General features: G+C 52.0%; 1 protein-coding gene across 4 annotated transcripts in view; it reads right to left on the bottom strand.

The window, feature by feature from the left end:
* Window positions 1-16,344, bottom strand: part of CAPG (capping actin protein, gelsolin like) — a 28,391-nt gene extending 12,047 nt beyond the window's left edge. For 2 of the 4 annotated variants that reach the window (XM_045884649.3, XM_064572260.1), the window contains exon 1: window positions 651-774. The gene's annotated coding sequence lies outside the window, so the exon portion shown is untranslated. Of the gene's footprint in view, window positions 1-650; window positions 775-1,033; window positions 1,100-10,379; window positions 10,540-15,896 lie in introns of those variants that run through there. The other 2 variants (XM_045884650.3, XM_045884651.3) reach the window with 2 other exon arrangements.
* Window positions 16,345-16,548: the final 204 nt, after the last annotated feature.

The raw sequence follows: 16,548 nt of genomic DNA, 5'->3' as shown, positions 1-16,548 counted from the left end.
TAGATTTAATAGACCAGCCAAAGAACCTAGAAGGGAAGGGAAAACTTTTCCGCCGCTATAAACCCCACCCTGTGCCCGGCACCCTGCAGGTGCTCAGAGGGTGCGTCGGATACACAGGACTTGTGGTGCTGCGATTCCTGGAGCAGTTGGAGCCCGAGAGAGAGAGAGAGAGAGAGAGAGAGAGAGAGAGAGAGAGAGATTTCACAGGCTGGGACAGGTTGCAGCAGGCCCGGAGGCAGAAAGCAGAGGCTGGGGAATCCAGTGAGACCGTCATGGGGCCCCGGGTGGGGGAGGATGCACACGGGGCTGGCCGGACTTCGGAAGGAACCTGCCTTTGAAGACAGCCTGGGGGACCTCCTCCACCCTCCCTTCCCTCCTCCTTCCCTTCCCCTACCCCAAGCCCAGGACCAGACCTTCAGCTGAGGTCTCGTTGGATCTGCAAAATAATGGGCTGTGCTAGGTTGAGTTCAAATGCTGTCCCCTCCCCCAACCACTGCAGCCCACGCGTCTACAATCACTCCAGTCCAGTCTTTGGGATGGGCAGCCTCACATCTGTCAGGAGGTCCGCACCACCTCTCCCGCCAGCCAGGACACGCCTGACCCAGGAGTCCCCGGGGCCGACGCTCCCTCAGCCACCCTGCCACTTTCACCTTTCCGCAGCTCTCCTTCCTCGCCCTTCTGCTTTTCAGGTTCTTCCTCCCAGCCCGCCGCACCCAGCCTCTCACTTCCCCAGGTCCCGGCCCGGGCTGCCCCGCCCACCTGCCCCGCCGGGCTCCGCCCCCGCCCCCGCGGAGCCTGGTCCCCTCCCGCTCCGGGGGACAGTGCTGAGAGGCCGGCCGGCCTCGATGGAGGAGGGCGAGCACCGGCGGCCAGCAGGGGATGCCGCCGGCCTGGCTCCTCGCGGGCACCCCCCGGGGGCTGAGGTCCACCCCGGCTCCGGGCCTCCCCATAGTGGCCTCAGCTGGCTGCTGGCCAGGGTCGCCTCTGAGTCTGGGACCTGCGAGGAGAGCCCCAGGAAAGCCACCACACTCACCAGCACTGGGCGGCCGTGTCTGCCAGCCCCAGCCTCAGCTGGGTTAGTCATATTTCCTGGGTGGGGTCACTGCCTCTGCAGTGACTTTTTCCTCCTCCCCCAGACTTGTCTTTCTCCTTGCCCTGAATGCATACATTTGATTTTTTTTTTTTTTTTTTTTTTAAGCTCACTAATGAGGGAGTGTCTGGGGTCTGGAAAACATTCTTTGCTGTGTCCTGCATTCCAAATGCCTCTGGAGTCTACCCTGGGTGATCTCCTCGTTCACTAGATGTTTACTGACACACAGTCTTGGCCCTGGGTGCTCTGAGGGACAGCAATAAAAGGAAGAGTTGTTCAGGGCGCCTGGCTGGCTCAGTGGGTAGAGCATGAGACCCATGATCTTGGGGCTGTGAGTTTGAGCCCCACATGGGTGTAGAGCCTACTTAAAAAAAAAAAAAAAGTGGTTCTGGCTCAGCCCAGGGGCCATCTTGCCTACGTCACATCACAGGACCCTAGAACTAGTGTGGCCAACTTGCTTGCACACTTTCTAGAGGAGGATGCTGAGGCCCTGCGAGCACAAGAGGCTAGCCCACGGTCCTGTGCGAGGTCACACAAGAATGGGAGGCAGAGGCCGTGTAAGGGAAGCTTCCATTTCTTTCTGAATCCATGCAGAGGGATGCACAGTCTGTGTGTGCTCCAGGAGAAAGTGAGCCCCCAGTTACTCAGCCACACGTGCGGCTCCTCTGCCCAGGACTCTGGCCTGCCTGTTCTGAACACAGGCCTGCCCTGGCCCAGGGCTGGTCAACAGGCTAATTAAAGATAAGGTTCAGCCTTTAGGGTCAAGGCTCCACCCAGGAGATGGCAATTTGGACAGTAGAACTAAGTCAATCCATGTGTTAAAATTTCTGGACCAGGGGCACCTGGGTGGCTCAGTCGTTAAGCATCTGCCTTCGGCTCAGGTCATGATCCCAGGGTCCTGCGATCCAGCCCCACATCGGGCTCCCTGTTCAGTGGGAAGCCTGCTTCTCCTTCTCCCACTCCCCCTGCTTGTGTTCCTGCTCTCACTATCTCTCTCTGTCAAATAAATAGATAAAATCTTAAAAATAAAAAATTTCTGGACCAGAGCAAGATGGTAAATTCTCTTTGGAGAATGCAGACTAGCTGGCATCTGAGTGTCTCCATGGTCAAACTGCTGGCCTTAAACACAGGGTAATCTGGGTTGTAATACCAGCAAGAGCCTTGTCCCCCACAAGAACCAGAGGCTGGGCAGATAACCTGGCAGAGTGAAAAGAGTTGAATAGTTTGACTACTGACTCACTGTGTTTAATCTGGAGCCTCACCAGGCCCAATCTGTAAAATGGGCAGAAAGGTAAAGGTGAAGATTAAATGAGATCATAAAATTAACAAATAGATGCTTAATAAACCTAGACTTATTTTTCTTCCCAACAAAGGAATTTACTAGGGGACCCCAGTACCTATGCTGGGCACCTCAGGAAGTAATGGCCCTGCCCCCTCCAACCATGAGCTGGCAGGGGGATGGGAAGTTACACCACACCACACCGCCTCTTGTCCCTCACCCGGTACTCCCACCCTAGCAAGGTTTCCCGACTCTAGTCTGCCCCCGTGCATAACTGGGGTTGACTCTTAGGTTCTGGACTGACTCTGTGCATTACCGAGGACACAGGATGAATGGGAGTCCCTGCTCTCCACACTTGAGCCTCACTTGGCGAAACGTGGCCCCAACACCACAAAAATAAAAAGAGGTTTGCGAATTAACAGCGAAACAAAAGAGCAGGTCACTCAGCCTGGGAATCCCAAGCGCCTTGGCACTCAATACGCGCTAAAAACATTATCTCGTAACCAGACTCTAAAACTTGTTTTTTGTTGTTGTTGTTGTTTCGGCTGGTTTGTTTTTCAACCAGACCCACATTTCTCCTCTCCCTCCAGGCTCCCCCAGCAGGAATGCTCGGTTTGTCACAGATGGAGTAAAATAAAGCATTTCTTGAGCAAGGATCCGCCCTCTCCCGCCCCTCCTCTCCGGAAGCGGGGAGACACGACAAGGCAAGCGGGTGTGCCCCAAAGAGAGGGGGAGCGAGCGCCCCGAGGAGGCGCCCCGGGCCAGCTGAGCCCCTTCGCCCCCTACAGGGGAGCGGGGCGCCGGACGGTCAGACCCCAGAGCGCTGCTTGCCTGCCAGCGCCTCGCCGGGCGCCTCGGACGGCGGCCTCCGGGGAGTCAGAGGGAGGCGCGCGGGCGGCCGGAGCCGGCTGGGGGCGCTGCTGAGCCCCCCTCGCCCCTGACCCTGCCCGGGGGCCCGGGACGCGCACGCGGACCGAGAATTGAGGCGGGTATTAGGGGGGTTAACGACAGCCCAGCAGCGCGGGGAAACGCCGCCAGGGATGGCGGTGTCCACAGCCCAATCGACGGACAGGTCCTCGGCCTCGGTCGAGCTCCGACAGCTGCTGTCTGTGCCTCGAGGGCCTGCTATGTTCTCAGTGCTCTGCACACGATGTGGTTCTGTCCTCAGACTTACTACCCCCATGATTATCTTCATGGACGGAGAAGAGTCAGGGAGGCTCAGAGGGGGTGACTGGTCCAGGGTCACACTCCCAGTTCAGCCGCAGAACCAGGATCCTAGCCCAGGCTGATCTGGCTTCAAAGCTGGTGCTAGACCTGTGATATCTCTCCCCTTTCTCTCTACTCAGAGGAAAACAGGCCAGCCAGCGTATGCACCAGCCAGCCAGGCCCTCCAGGAAGTGAGTCAGACAGCACATGGGCCACACTGCCACCTTGGATCTTCAGTGGAGAGTCATGAGCCGCAGGCAAACCCCCAAAGATGTCAGCTGACAAAAGGCATTGCAATCAGGGTATGGACCTGGCCTCCCGACACAGTAGTAATGGGACACTGTTCTCCTTTCTTGGAAAGCAGCTTTAAAATTTCCAACTAGGGACGCCGGGATGGCTCAGCTGGTTGAGTGTCTGACTCTCGGTTTCAGCTCAGGTCATGATCTCATGGGTCTTAGAATCGAGCCCTGTGCTCTCTCTCTCTCTCAAATGAATAATAAATCTAAAAATAAAAAAACAAAAACAAGAACTTCCAACTAGCTTATGGGTGCCTGACTAGCTCAGTCAGTAGAGCTTGGGACTCTTGATCTCCTGGTCATGAGTTTGAGTCCCATGTTGGGGGTCGAGTTTATTTTAAAAATTAATAAATAAAATTTATTAAAAAAAATTATTTTAGAGGCATCTGGGTGGCTCAGTCGGTTAAGCGTCTGCCTTTGGCTCAGGTCAGGTCCTGGGAGGGAGCCCCTGTTCAGCAGGGAGTCTGCTTCTCCCTCTCCCTCTGCCCTTCCCCCCACTCATGCACGCTCTCTCTTGCTCTCTCTCAGATGAATAAATAAGGATTTTATTTATTTATCTGAAAGAGAGAGAAAGAGAGCACAAGTAGGGGGAGGGGCAGAGGAAGAGGGAGAGAAAATCCCAAGCGGACCCCACACTGAGCATACCTGACATGGGGCTCAATCCCAGGACACCGAGATCATGACCTGAGCTGAAACCAAGAGTTAGATGCTCAACTGACTGAGCCACTCAGTGGCCCCAGTAAAATTTATTTTTAAAAAAATATTCCAACAAGCTTGAATTTCTTTTTCTTTTTTTTTAAAAAGATTTTATTTATTTATTTATTTGACAGAGAGACACACAGGGAGAGAGGGAACACAAGCAGAGGGAGTGGGAGAGGGAGAAGCAGGCCTCCCACAGAGCAGGGAGCCGGACGCAGGGATCGATCCCAGGACCCTGAGATCATGACCTGAGCCGAAGGCAGATGCTTAACCATCTGAGCCACCCAGGCGCCCGAAAATTTATTTTTAAAAAAATATTCCAACAAGCTTGAATTTCTTTTTCTTTTTTTTTTTAAAGATTTTATTTATTTATTTATTTGACAGAGAGACACACAGGGAGAGAGGGAACACAAGCAGAGGGAGGGAACACAAGCAGGGGGGGTGGGAGAGGGAGAAGCAGGCCTCCCACAGAACAGGGAGCCGGACGCAGGGCTCGATCCCAGGACCCTGGGATCACAACCTGAGCCGAAGGCAGACGCTTAATGACTGAGCCACCCAGGCGCCCCACAAGCTTGAATTTCTGAGGCCTATGATGGGGCTTGGGGTAAGGGAAGTAGTTCAAAGTCTGGTTCTACCCCTTTCTGTCTGGACCATGCTAGGCAACCACACTTCACTGAGCAGTGCTTAGAAACCACCCTCCACCTGTCCACCCTCCTCTGGCCAACTGCTCACCCTGCAGACTCAGTTGAAATATCCATCTCCTGAAACATGCAGCGATCCCTGCCTCCCTCCTCTGTAGTCCCCAGGTGCTCTGGGCATCAAGGCTACTAGGCCATCTGGGTCTACAGCCTCCATGGGAAAACTTTTCAACCACACCCCACAAAGGAAGGTGGAATTGTACCCGTGGGTAACCTAGTTTGCCTCTCTGGCCCACTTCCCAACAGTTGTGCCCTCCAACGCCCGGCTAGACATAGTCTTCCCAGAGCATTCCCATTTTCTACATTTTTAGGTAAAATTTACAGTGAAATGCACAAAGCATAAGCATAATGAGTTTTGGCATTTGCAAACACCCATGTAAACTTATATCCTACCAAGATATAAAACACGTCCACCCCCCTGGAAAGTTCCCTTGTCATCACTTTTTATCATCTGCTACACGTGTGCCTCTCCCACCACACTTTTGGCTCCTCCAGCCAGGAGCTACATCAGGTTATCCTTGTGAAATGAAGAGTCCAAGGGCAGGCCATGCCAAGATGGGCCACCTTGGCATGAAGGTCATATTGAGTTAAAAAGCAACCAAAACCCAGCAAATTCAGGAAAAGCTCTTTACCCCCTTCCCCTACCAAATGCCTAAAAGAATTTAAGTAGAGGAGCTGCTCCAGGAAGACAGCTATCACCATCAACAGCTACATTATACTATGAACCAGGTATGGTAGCCTGGAAGGAACCTACCCCAGGCCCATCTGATCAAAGTCCTCTCTGTCCCATTGTTTCTGAGTGGCCTAGAAAACATTTGTCGACCAAACATTTACTCTTGTTCATCCTCCTGTGAGTTGCATTCTTTCCCTTTGAAGTCCCAGAACCCTACCCCCTTCTCCTTAATTCAGAATGACAACTGGATCTCATTTTGCCTGACTGTCTCTGGAATTTCCACATCTATGTGGGTTCCCATATGTACGCTATTAAATTTGATTTTCTCCTGTTAATCTGTCTCACATCAACTTGATTCTTAGTCCAGCTGGAAGGACCTTGAAGAGAACAAGAAATACCTGCTCCCCACAGACGCCAGCACCCAGCAGAGCACCTAGCAGGTAACAGACACTCAAAAAACATTTTTTTAAACTAGATTTTTACTCTGATTAGCAGATTAGAGAGCAAAATCCCCACATTCTAGTGCGTCCCCAAGGTACTTTGTCACCTTGGGAAAGTCACTTAAACCTTTTGAGCCACAGGTTCCTCACCTGTGAAGGGAGGACAATAACCCAGTCATCCTACCTTGGGGAATTGTGGGCATCCAATGAGATGACCCGTGGGAAACTCTGAAAAAAATAAAGGCCTGGACACATGCAAGGTGCTATTACCATTATTATTAATAAACCACTTCTAAGACAAACGTCTGTCTGGGGAAAAAAAAAACAACAGGAGAGAGAGGCATCCGACACTGACTTCTGGGTGTGGCTGCTTGGGCTCTGGCCAAGGTCTGGAGCCATCCAAGATGGCCAGCTCTCTGCTTCTGTGTCCATGGACCCAGGCTTATGAATTGATTTCCAGGGCTAAGGATTTCTTGAAATTGCAAAGGATTCTCCCTAATTGAGTTCCCAACCTGGCTTCTAACTACCCTGCCATATGGTTCTCTCTGAGTCTGTTTCCAATCTGTAAAATGCAGACAGCAGACAAGGAGTCCCTTCTGGGTCCTCTGACTCCAATCCAGAGGCACGGCTCAGGCTGAGCTGTTGTATTTCCTCAGCCTGGGAAGCTGGCAGGGATCTGTTGCAACACTTAAAAATTCCAAAATCAAAATTCCCCAAAATATTCCTTTGAAGGCACTGACTCAGAATGCATCTAGCCTTTAAATTTGATCCGTAATGAATTTTTCTAGATCTTTTCAACCAGCTCTGAGGAATGGCCAGGGGTCTGGACTGCCATATTTTCTGAATAAAGCTGTTGGGTCCTCAGAGACATTCTGGGCAGACATGCTGGAGTTTCTTGGCAACCTCTGGGAAAGTGGGATTCGTCCAGTACGGCAAGAATGAGTGGGCCAGTAGGAGCTTCAGGGGAGCACTATGGTGACAAGAAGGGCACTGGGTGATCGGGGCAGGAGGAAGGGCTGGTTTATCCCCTCAAAGCCAGGGTCACACTGGATCCTCAACACCGCTGTAAGCTCATCATAAGAGCTAACAATCTTAAGGGCTGGCACTATATGCCATGTGCTGTCCTTTTTATGATTTTCTCCTTCAGTCCTCCCATTTATTTTCTAAAGTAAATCATTTCATTATCCCCCTTTTACAGATGAGGAAATGGAGACCAAATGAAGTCAAACCAAACTAAACCAAACAAACAAACAAACAAAAACTTGCTCCATGATCCCTTTAGTGAGTGGCAGAGGGTGGATTGGGAGCCTGGCGGCGGGGGGACCTCCCAACAGTCACAGCACACAGCCTCCTGAGGCAGGGCTGGGCTGAGTCAGGCGCCCCCTCCTCCCCACCAGGCCCTGCTCCTCCCTCCTTTCCCAGGGCCCACCCTACTCTCAGCATCAAATGCTAGTCCCAGCTGGGAGTCCTTTCACTTGCAACAAGTTACCTCTGTTCACCCTCCAGATACTTGGCTTTAAAGAAAAGAAGTTGTATTTCACAATAATTGTAGATTCACAAGAAGTTGCAAAAAACAGTATAGAGTACTGACACATGCTACAACCTGGATGAATTTTTAAAACATTATACTAAGTGAAAGAATCCCATCACAAAAGACCATGTATTATATGATTCCATGAGATGTCCAGAACAGGCAAATCGGTAGAAATAAATAGTAGATTAATGGTTGCTTAGGACTGGAGGAGATAAGGGGGTGTGGTTTAGGGGGTGGCTGCTAATACGTAGGAGTTTCCTTTTGTGGTGATGAAAATGTTCTAAAACTAGATTGTGGTAGGGGCACCTGGGTGGCTCAGTCCTTAAGCATCTATCGAGCCCTGCATCGTGCTCCCTGCTGGGCGGGAAGCCTGCTTCTCCCTCTCCCACTCCCCCTGCTTGTGTTCCCTCTCTCGCTTTGTCTCTCTCTGTCAAATAAATAAATAAAATCTTAAAAATATAAAAAATAAAATTAGATTGTGGTAATAGTTGCAGAAGTCTGTGGATTGTACACTCAATAAAGCAGTCAACGAACAAACACCCAAAGGGCTTTGTAACCTTTGAGCAGTAAGACCATCCTTGATTCATTTGCACCCCACTTAAAAAAAATATTATAGACAGGTCCCATGTCTCTACCACCCAGCTTCTCCTGATGGACACATCTAAGATAACTATAGTAAGTGTACGTTCCCTTTTAAAGTGAGGGTCCTGAAGGCCCAGAGCCTTTTCTCCAGTGTCTCAAGTTCAAATTCTGACGATGGTAACTCCTCACCCATGCCCTGGACTTTACAGTTTACAAAACACTCCCACCCCCAGATGGTAACTATACTTAATGATAACGATACTTATGGTGGTGTTCCCTAATATATGTAATTGTCACTATGTTGTACACCTGAGACTAATATAATATTGTATGTCACCTATACTTCAATTAAAAAAAACAACCCACCCCCCAAACCCTGTTTATGTAATCCTCAAAGCAAACCTGTGGACTAGGATTGCCCCATTTCTTGGTTTTCTTCCTCAGGAGAAACTTCCTTCCTCCCTGAGGGTGGGTCTGTAGGGTTGCCAAATTTGGCAAATAAAATCTTATCTGTCAACCCTATGGGGTGGTCAGCTCTAATGTGCTCAGCCAGTCCTGGGCGAGCTTGTTCATCATTTTGAGACAGCATTGATCACAGATTCTTAAGAACTGAAAGGGCCCTGGACCCTCCCCTTGCCCACCATGGCCCACAGGCCTGGGCTGGGCTTCCCAGGCCAAGCCCTCATTCTGGCTTTTCCTCTCCCACGTTCACACTCGGGCCTGACTCGGCCTGACACCAGGGCAGACCGCAGCCTGAGCAAGCAGTTCTTTCTGCCTCAGTTTGCCCATCTAGAGGCTGGTCTTGCAGGTGCCGCTGAGGCGGTGGGCCGGCTGCAAAAAGGTCCACAGGGAGCCTGGCCGGAGCTGCGAGTCCCGGGCCAAGTCCACTGTCCAGATCCAGGCCAAAGAGGAATAGGATGGCACTACGACACCTACCCCCCTACCCCCCTCCCACCCCCGGCCCTAACCAGGACCGAAGCCCAGCCCGAACTACAAGTCCCGGTAGGACTGGGCCACGGGGCGGGGCCTCGGGAGCTGAGGCCTGCGACCTCAATGCCAACCCCAGATCCAGTGGGCCCGCGGGCATGAGGTCACGAGGACCGCGACGCCACAGCTGACCTCGGGACACACAGACCCACCCACGCCAAGCCGTGCTAGCCCCCCCCCAGGAACTACAAATCCCAGCATGCAGTGGGCTGCGGGGCGGGGCCTCAGGGACGCGGCCGCTCAGGACCGGAAGAGTGACCGGCGCGGTGGGATCCGCATCGCGGAATGGGGGCTTCCCTGCTACAGAGAAGAGGGTCTTCTCTCCCCGCCAGCCGGGCTCCTCGCCCCTGCACACACTGCTCGGCCGTAGGGCCGCGGGTCCGAGCCCTGCCTCTCCGCTGACCGGAGCCCTGGCCCGCCCTTCCCGCGAGCCTGGGCTGCTGGGGAAAGGGGATGGTGGGTGGGGGCTTGGCCCCTCCGCGGTAGAGGGATGCAGAGTGCGTCTCCCTGACTGCTCCTCCTGCGCCTGGAGCGAACTCCCTTTCCCAAGAGGTGGGGAGCAGCCTGGACCCTGAGGCGGGACTGAGCCTGTTAGGGTCTTTGTATGGCCTGCAGGTCTCCTGGAGAGGCTCGGGGAAGGCCTGGGTTCTCCGGCTCCTGGGATATGTGTCCCCGTTCGGGCCGCGGTGTCGAACCGCTTTCAGTGCCCTGCGCCCAGGCATCAGCTTTACATGACAGACCCTGATAAAGCTGAGAGGCTGCCAGGAAGTTAGAAGCAGGGCATTCTCATTTAGTATGCGCTCTCTCTGCTCACAGTTCAGGGTCAAGCGCCAGACTCTTGTCCTAACTTTCAGGTTACCCAAGGATCCTCTGAGGCGTTACAGGAGAGACTTACCCAGGCCCTTCAGCACAAGTCAGGAACTCAGTCCAGTCTGCTGAGTGGGATGAGCTGTGCGGAGGCCGCACTTCATCCACCCTCCAGGACCAGGACAGTCTCTCTCCAGAGGCCTCTTCTCAGCTGGTTTCTGGCTCCCAAGTGGGGATTCAGGTTACACCTGTATCGGGAGCAGTGACACCACAGTGGCCAGCAACATATTGGACTTCCTGTCTCCAACCCTATTTTCAGCTTCTACACTTTCTGATCTGATCATGTACTGCTGTGTCCCTGATCATCAAGGTTGATAGGAAAATACCTAGTTTATGAAGGTATAGTCATGACCCTGTAATGTCAGTGAGATTTTATTCTTCTGTAGTTAGCTCGAGACCAGTATTTCCTAGAAATATTCCATTTATTTTTGGAACAATTAGAAACAACTTCAGAAATGATATTCAAAGTAGGTCGCCTACGTTCCCTTGGTAGCAGGAGTGGGGGTCATATTAACTAGTCAGGTGGTCTTTAAGCATACCCATTTCTGTCTGGGAAGTTCTCAAAGGCTTGGTTTTCCAAGTACTTTTGTTGAGACAACCGGTCTTTTGTTGACTAGTCCTCTGCCCCAAGACGAGAGATAGATACCATAGAAACTTGGAGACAGCCTTGCCCCAGGCCCTGGAATCTTAAATAAGAGCCCATTCTCTCCTGTAACAGCGACTTCTGCATTCCAGGGCTGAGCACCAGACTCTTGAATCAATTAGAGCCTGTGTCACTTGCCTGGGAAATGCCAAGAGCCATTTAATGCCTATCCCTGCTTCCTGAAGATCCAGCTGACAGGATGCAGGTAAAGTCACAAGGCAGTGTTAATTAGGTCATTACGGGGAACATGGCTAAGGGTAAGGTGCACCAAAAGTTGGGCTCTTTCCCCTTCAGGGCCATGGGAGAGACTCGGGACCATACATATTGTATACAGGACAGTCCCTGTGCCCACACTGGTTACACATCCCAGTGCAACTGCAAGATTCTCATTTTGATGGAGTTATCCTTGGCACATGAATGTTTTATTTTTTTTTTTTTTAAAGATTTTATTTATTTGACAGAGACACAGCGAGAGAGGGAACACAAGCAGGGGGAGTGGGAGAGGGAGAAGCAGGCTTCCCACGGAGCAGGGAGTCCGATGCGGGGCTCGACCCCAGGACCCCGGGATCATGACCTGAGCCGAAGGCAGACGCTTAACCGACTGAGCCACCCAGGTGAATGTTTTAAATAAAAGTTTGTTAAAACCATCATTTAAAATCAAAACAGAGGGGCACCTGGCTGGCTCAGTTAGTAGAGCATGTGATCTTGATCTCGCGGTTGTAGGTTCCAGCCCAGCGTTGGGTGTAGAGATGACTTAAAAATAAAATCTTAAAAAAAAAATCATAAACAGGGGCGCCTGGGTGGCTCAGTCGTTAAGCGTCTGCCTTCCGCTCAGGTCATGATCCCGGGGTCCTGGGATCGAGCCCCGCATCCGGCTCCCTGCTCTGTGGGAAGCCTGCTTCTCCCTCTCCCACTCCCCCTGCTTGTGTTTCTTCTCTCGCTGTGTGTCTCTCTCCGTCAAATAAATAAATAAAATCTTTTTTAAAAAATCATAAACACTCGTTTTTTTATTTTATGTTAATCACCATGCATCACATCATTAGTTTTTGATGTAGTGTTCCATGATTCATTGTTTGCGTATAACACCCAGTACTCGTTTTAATAACACCTTCCATCTTATTTGTACATATTTTTAAAATCTTTCATTTGTATAGGACTTCACAAATTTCTGCCCGTTTTCAAAGCAAGGGCCTTGCATCAACAGCAGGTGGTAAACCTTTGTCGGTGGTCCTGCAGGCCACGCCCCTTCCTGTCGGCCTGTCCTGCACCTGAGGGCAGGCAGCCACGCTTCTCCTCACCACCAGGGGCCGCCCTTTCCCGTAGAACGACTGCTGTGGTCCCTGTAGCCGACCGGGTGGGGGTGAGGGGATGAGGGCTCTAGTCCTGTGTATAATACGATTAGATGGCCTTGGCCCAAGGCCCAGCATCCATCCCTGCCTGAGTCTCAAATTTTTCCGTTGGTAAAGGTGGGGAGGGTGATCTCGGGGCCCTCCACGCCCATCAAGGAAGGATGTGGGATGGTGACACATCCGTTAGCAGCAGTGCCTGGTCTCTCCCAAGGGGGAGGTAAAAGGCCTGGCCGGTTTTCCATCATCTCTCGGCTTACCAGTCAGTGAAAGGAAAGAGGAAGCCACGGGAATAGCAGATATCTGGCTCTCTGGCTCTGAGCTGAAGAGGGAAACCTAAGTTGAGCCATATTACATCCGTCCAGGGAGATGCGGGGTGGGGGAATGAGAGGGTGGAGCGCAGAGGTAGGGGGGGAATAGGTGCCTCCCCCACACACACACTCAGGAAGGTAAATGGAGGAAAGGACCCAGTACGGTAAGGGCACAGTCAGTCACAGGTGCCCAGAGAAGAGTCCTTGGTAGTCCATCTGCGTTTAGGGAAGGGAGTTGTTCGCAGATAAACAGGGAAAGGGCCTCAGGACACTGCTCAGTCTAGGCCTAGGGGTTGGTGTCCACGGGGCAGTAAAGGAACAAGCTATGGCCTTTCAGAAGAGAGACACCAGAGATGTTTGCAGAGACGCAAGCTTTTTTTTTTCTTTTTTAATTCTTATTTGTTGTCTCTCTTTGTAGAATGTAAGGCTCCAGCGGGCAGGGATTTTTTTCTGCCATTCTGTGCAGTATTTCCAGTGCCCACGCCAATGCCTAGCATGTAGTAGGTGCTCACAGAGAGGCAGGCTTCAAGGGAGATTTGAATATGTAGCGACAACAAATATTTATTAAGAGCTGGCTAGGTGCCAGGCTGTGGGCTGGGCACTTGGAATTGGGCCCTGAACTGAACAGATGCAGTCGCTACCCATTTAGAGTGCTTCCGGTCAAGTGGGAGTCTGTAGTCTAGCTCTGAAGTAAACCTCTAGATTTAATGATGGTGGGAGCCCCAAGAGAGAATGTGTTGTGGGGAGAGACAGATGGCCCTGGTCTGGGACCCCTGCTGAGGGGTCATATAAGCTGTGGCCTGAAGGAAAAGGGAGGAAAGGGGCCGGAGTGTTGCAGCAGAAGAATGGCAGGTGTGCAGCCTCTAGAAAAGGAGCCCGTTTGGGGCTAGAAAGGGATGAAAGAAGCCATGTAACATAAGTGTTTGTAACCACCCTGCGCCCCACCCCCACCTTCCCCAGGCTTCCCGAATCCTGGGACACTTCCCGAGCTCTCTCCAGGTGCTCCTTCTAGAATCTGGGCAGGGGGCTGATGGATCAAGTTTAAAGGTAGCTAAAGAAGCTCTGGTAATCTGCAGAATCAGGCCCAGCTGGAGGGGAGAGGGCTGGTGTCTAGGGAAGGAGAATGTGCTTCCACCATCTGTGAAGAGAGTATTGCCCCTTGCAGAGCTGAGTAAAATGGATGGGGGGTGGGTTAAATTTTTTTAAAGTATTACATACGTAGAGAAGAGTCCTTTCTTCTTTTTTACTGTGTTTTGCTATACATGAAGAGCGCCCTCCCTCGGTTATATTCTCTAAGGACTCAGTAAAGATCTAAATTTCTTCCAACTGAAATGTCCTTAAGTCAACAGCGTGCAGAGGGGCAACACCCGTCCTGTTGTAACCTCAGAGAGAAGGTGAGTGTGAGTCCGTGCGGGAAAATGGAGGGGCTGGGGCGGGAGAAGCAGATAGGGGCCTGACCTTACAAGGCAACAAGAAGCATTTGGCTCCTTCATTCAAGGAGCCGTGGGGAGTCACTCATGGGTCTTAGGCAGAGCTGTGACATGGCAAAATCTGCTATGAGTAAAGGCTCTGGAAGAGGGAAGGGCAGGGTGTGTGGGACAGAGGCGTGCCAGGGGCAGGCAGGGGCAGGGTGCTACCAGCTTGTGCTCTTCACCCTAGAGACCCATCAGCCGTCAGCCCCCACCCTAACCCTTGGAAAATCTGAGGGAAACTAGTGTTCTGGCCTCCAGAAAAAAACACAGAGACCTACTACACACCAAGCTTGGTCTCACCTCCATTTTCCCCCACGGACTCACTCCCCTTCTCTCTGAGGTTACAACAGGACGGGTGTTGCCCGTCTGCACCCTGTTGACTTAAGGACATTTCAGTTGGAAGAAATTTAGATCTTTACTGAGTCCTTAGAGAATATAACCGAGCGAGGGCACTCTTCATGTACAGCAAAACAGTAAAAAAGAAAAAAGGACTCTTCTCTTTGTTTTAGGGAGAGAGAGGGTGGGTCCCTGACCTTCGCTTTAACCCAACCACAGAGTTTGATTGGCCTCAGGCTCCACCTGCTCAGGTAAAAATATCTTAAGGACTCATTCTCCCTGACCCCTCACAGGACCTTGTTTATCACTTGCAGGTCTCCCCTCCCCAGCCCTGCATGTTCGGGCTGTCCCACGCCACAGTCTCACCTCTACCTGGTCTCGCCTTTCTAGGAGACACGCACATCTGGCCTCGCAGTTGGGCTTCTGCAGTTTCAACTCTAGAGTTCTTTTTTATTTTTTTTTTTAAGATTTTTATTTATTTATTTAACAGGTAGGGAGAGAGCACAAGCAGGCAGAGCAGCAGGCAGAGGGAGAGGGAGAAGCAGGCTCCCTGCTGAGCAGGGAGCCCGACGCGGGGCTTGAACCCAGGACCCTGGGATCATGACCTGAGCCGAAGGCAGACGCTTAACGACTGAGCCACCCAGGCGCCCCTCAACTCTAGAGTTCTTAAGTGAAAGTAAGACAAACCCACCCTAGCTAGTTTAGGCTGAAAAATAATTTATTAAAAATATTCAGGGGCGCCTGGGTGGCTCAGTTGGTTAAGCGACTGCCTTCGGCTCAGGCCATGATCCTGGAGTCCTGGGATCGAGTCCCGCATCGGGCTCCCTACTCGGCGGGGAGTCTGCTTCTCCCTCTGACCCTCTTCCCTCTCATGCTCTCTGTCTCTCATTCTCTCTGTCTCAAATAAATAAATAAAATCTTAAAAAAAAAAAAATATTCAGTAGCTCACAGCGTCTCCGGGAGGACCAGAGAAACCCCCAGGAACAATGAACCAAAGGTCATGGCCAAGTTGACCCGGTGGAGGCACCCCTGGGCACAGACACCTCTCTTTGCCAACACCGCTAACCTGGGCCCTGGTCATACCACTAGCATCTCAACCCCCAGCCTCTGGAAATAGGATACAGCTGTCATCCCCTCCCCAGGGTGGGTTCCTCTTGGTGCCTGCTTCAGATACAAAGTCTGACACGAGGGCATGTGGCTAGCTGAATGCCTGCACCCCAGCTGCAAAGGAGGCTGGGAAGGCCTCATGGGGCTCCTACGGCTGGAACCAGGATTTGGAAGATGGAGAATGCCCCAAATGCAGGACGTGCTCACCAGTCAGAAAGAATGGCACATGTCCCCTTCCATTCTCCAGGAGTCCGGCCACCCCATCTCAGGGCTCCTGCCCCACATGCTGCCCTCCCTCACCCCTGAGACCTCTGGCCATAGCCTGCTTACCTTCCTCCTCCAGGTCCTGGGGAACCACGCCCTCCTCCTCACAGTACTTCCCGCTTCGCCACACCAGGGATCCCAGCTAGACCTCGCCACTGTCAGCTGGCAACCACCTCGTGAGGCACGACACCGCTGTCTCAGGGAGAGCTGATATTTTATGGTGCGGCTACGGTATGTTTCTTGTGCCGTCCCCTCATTTGACCTCAGAAGCTCCCCCGCCAAGAGGACTGCCTACTGACATCCCCATTTACACAAGAGGAAACCGAAACTCAGAGATTGGACATCTCCTTGGGGGGTGCCCTCTCCATCACTCGGAGGGGCCCCTTGAGAGCACTCTGTGTCACGTTCTCTCTCTGCTGGGGACCTCTGTGTTCTGAACGAGCAAAAGTCCATATGGGATTCTAAAAATGTCCTAGAAGTCACATGTCCTCAGACTGTTTCCTGTGGACAGCATTTCCCAAAAATGATCATAAAATTAACCTAGGATGTTTGTTAAAAATAATATAGAGTCCTGGGCACCTAGGCGGCTCAGTTGGTTAAGCGTCCCACTCTTGGTTTCGGCTCAGGTCATGATCTCAAGGGTCATGGGATCAAGCCCTGCGTTGGGCTCTGCACTCAGCTCAAAGTCCGCTTCTCTCCCTCTCCCTCTGCCCCTCGC

This window comes from Mirounga angustirostris, unplaced genomic scaffold (assembly GCF_029215605.1).
Source record: "Mirounga angustirostris isolate CCGP_5_RB_7025 unplaced genomic scaffold, mMirAng1.0.hap1 SCAF_10, whole genome shotgun sequence".
Lineage (NCBI taxonomy): Eukaryota > Metazoa > Chordata > Mammalia > Carnivora > Phocidae > Mirounga > Mirounga angustirostris.
Note: the sequence above shows the minus strand (reverse complement) of the source record. Positions and strands in the feature narration are given on the sequence as shown.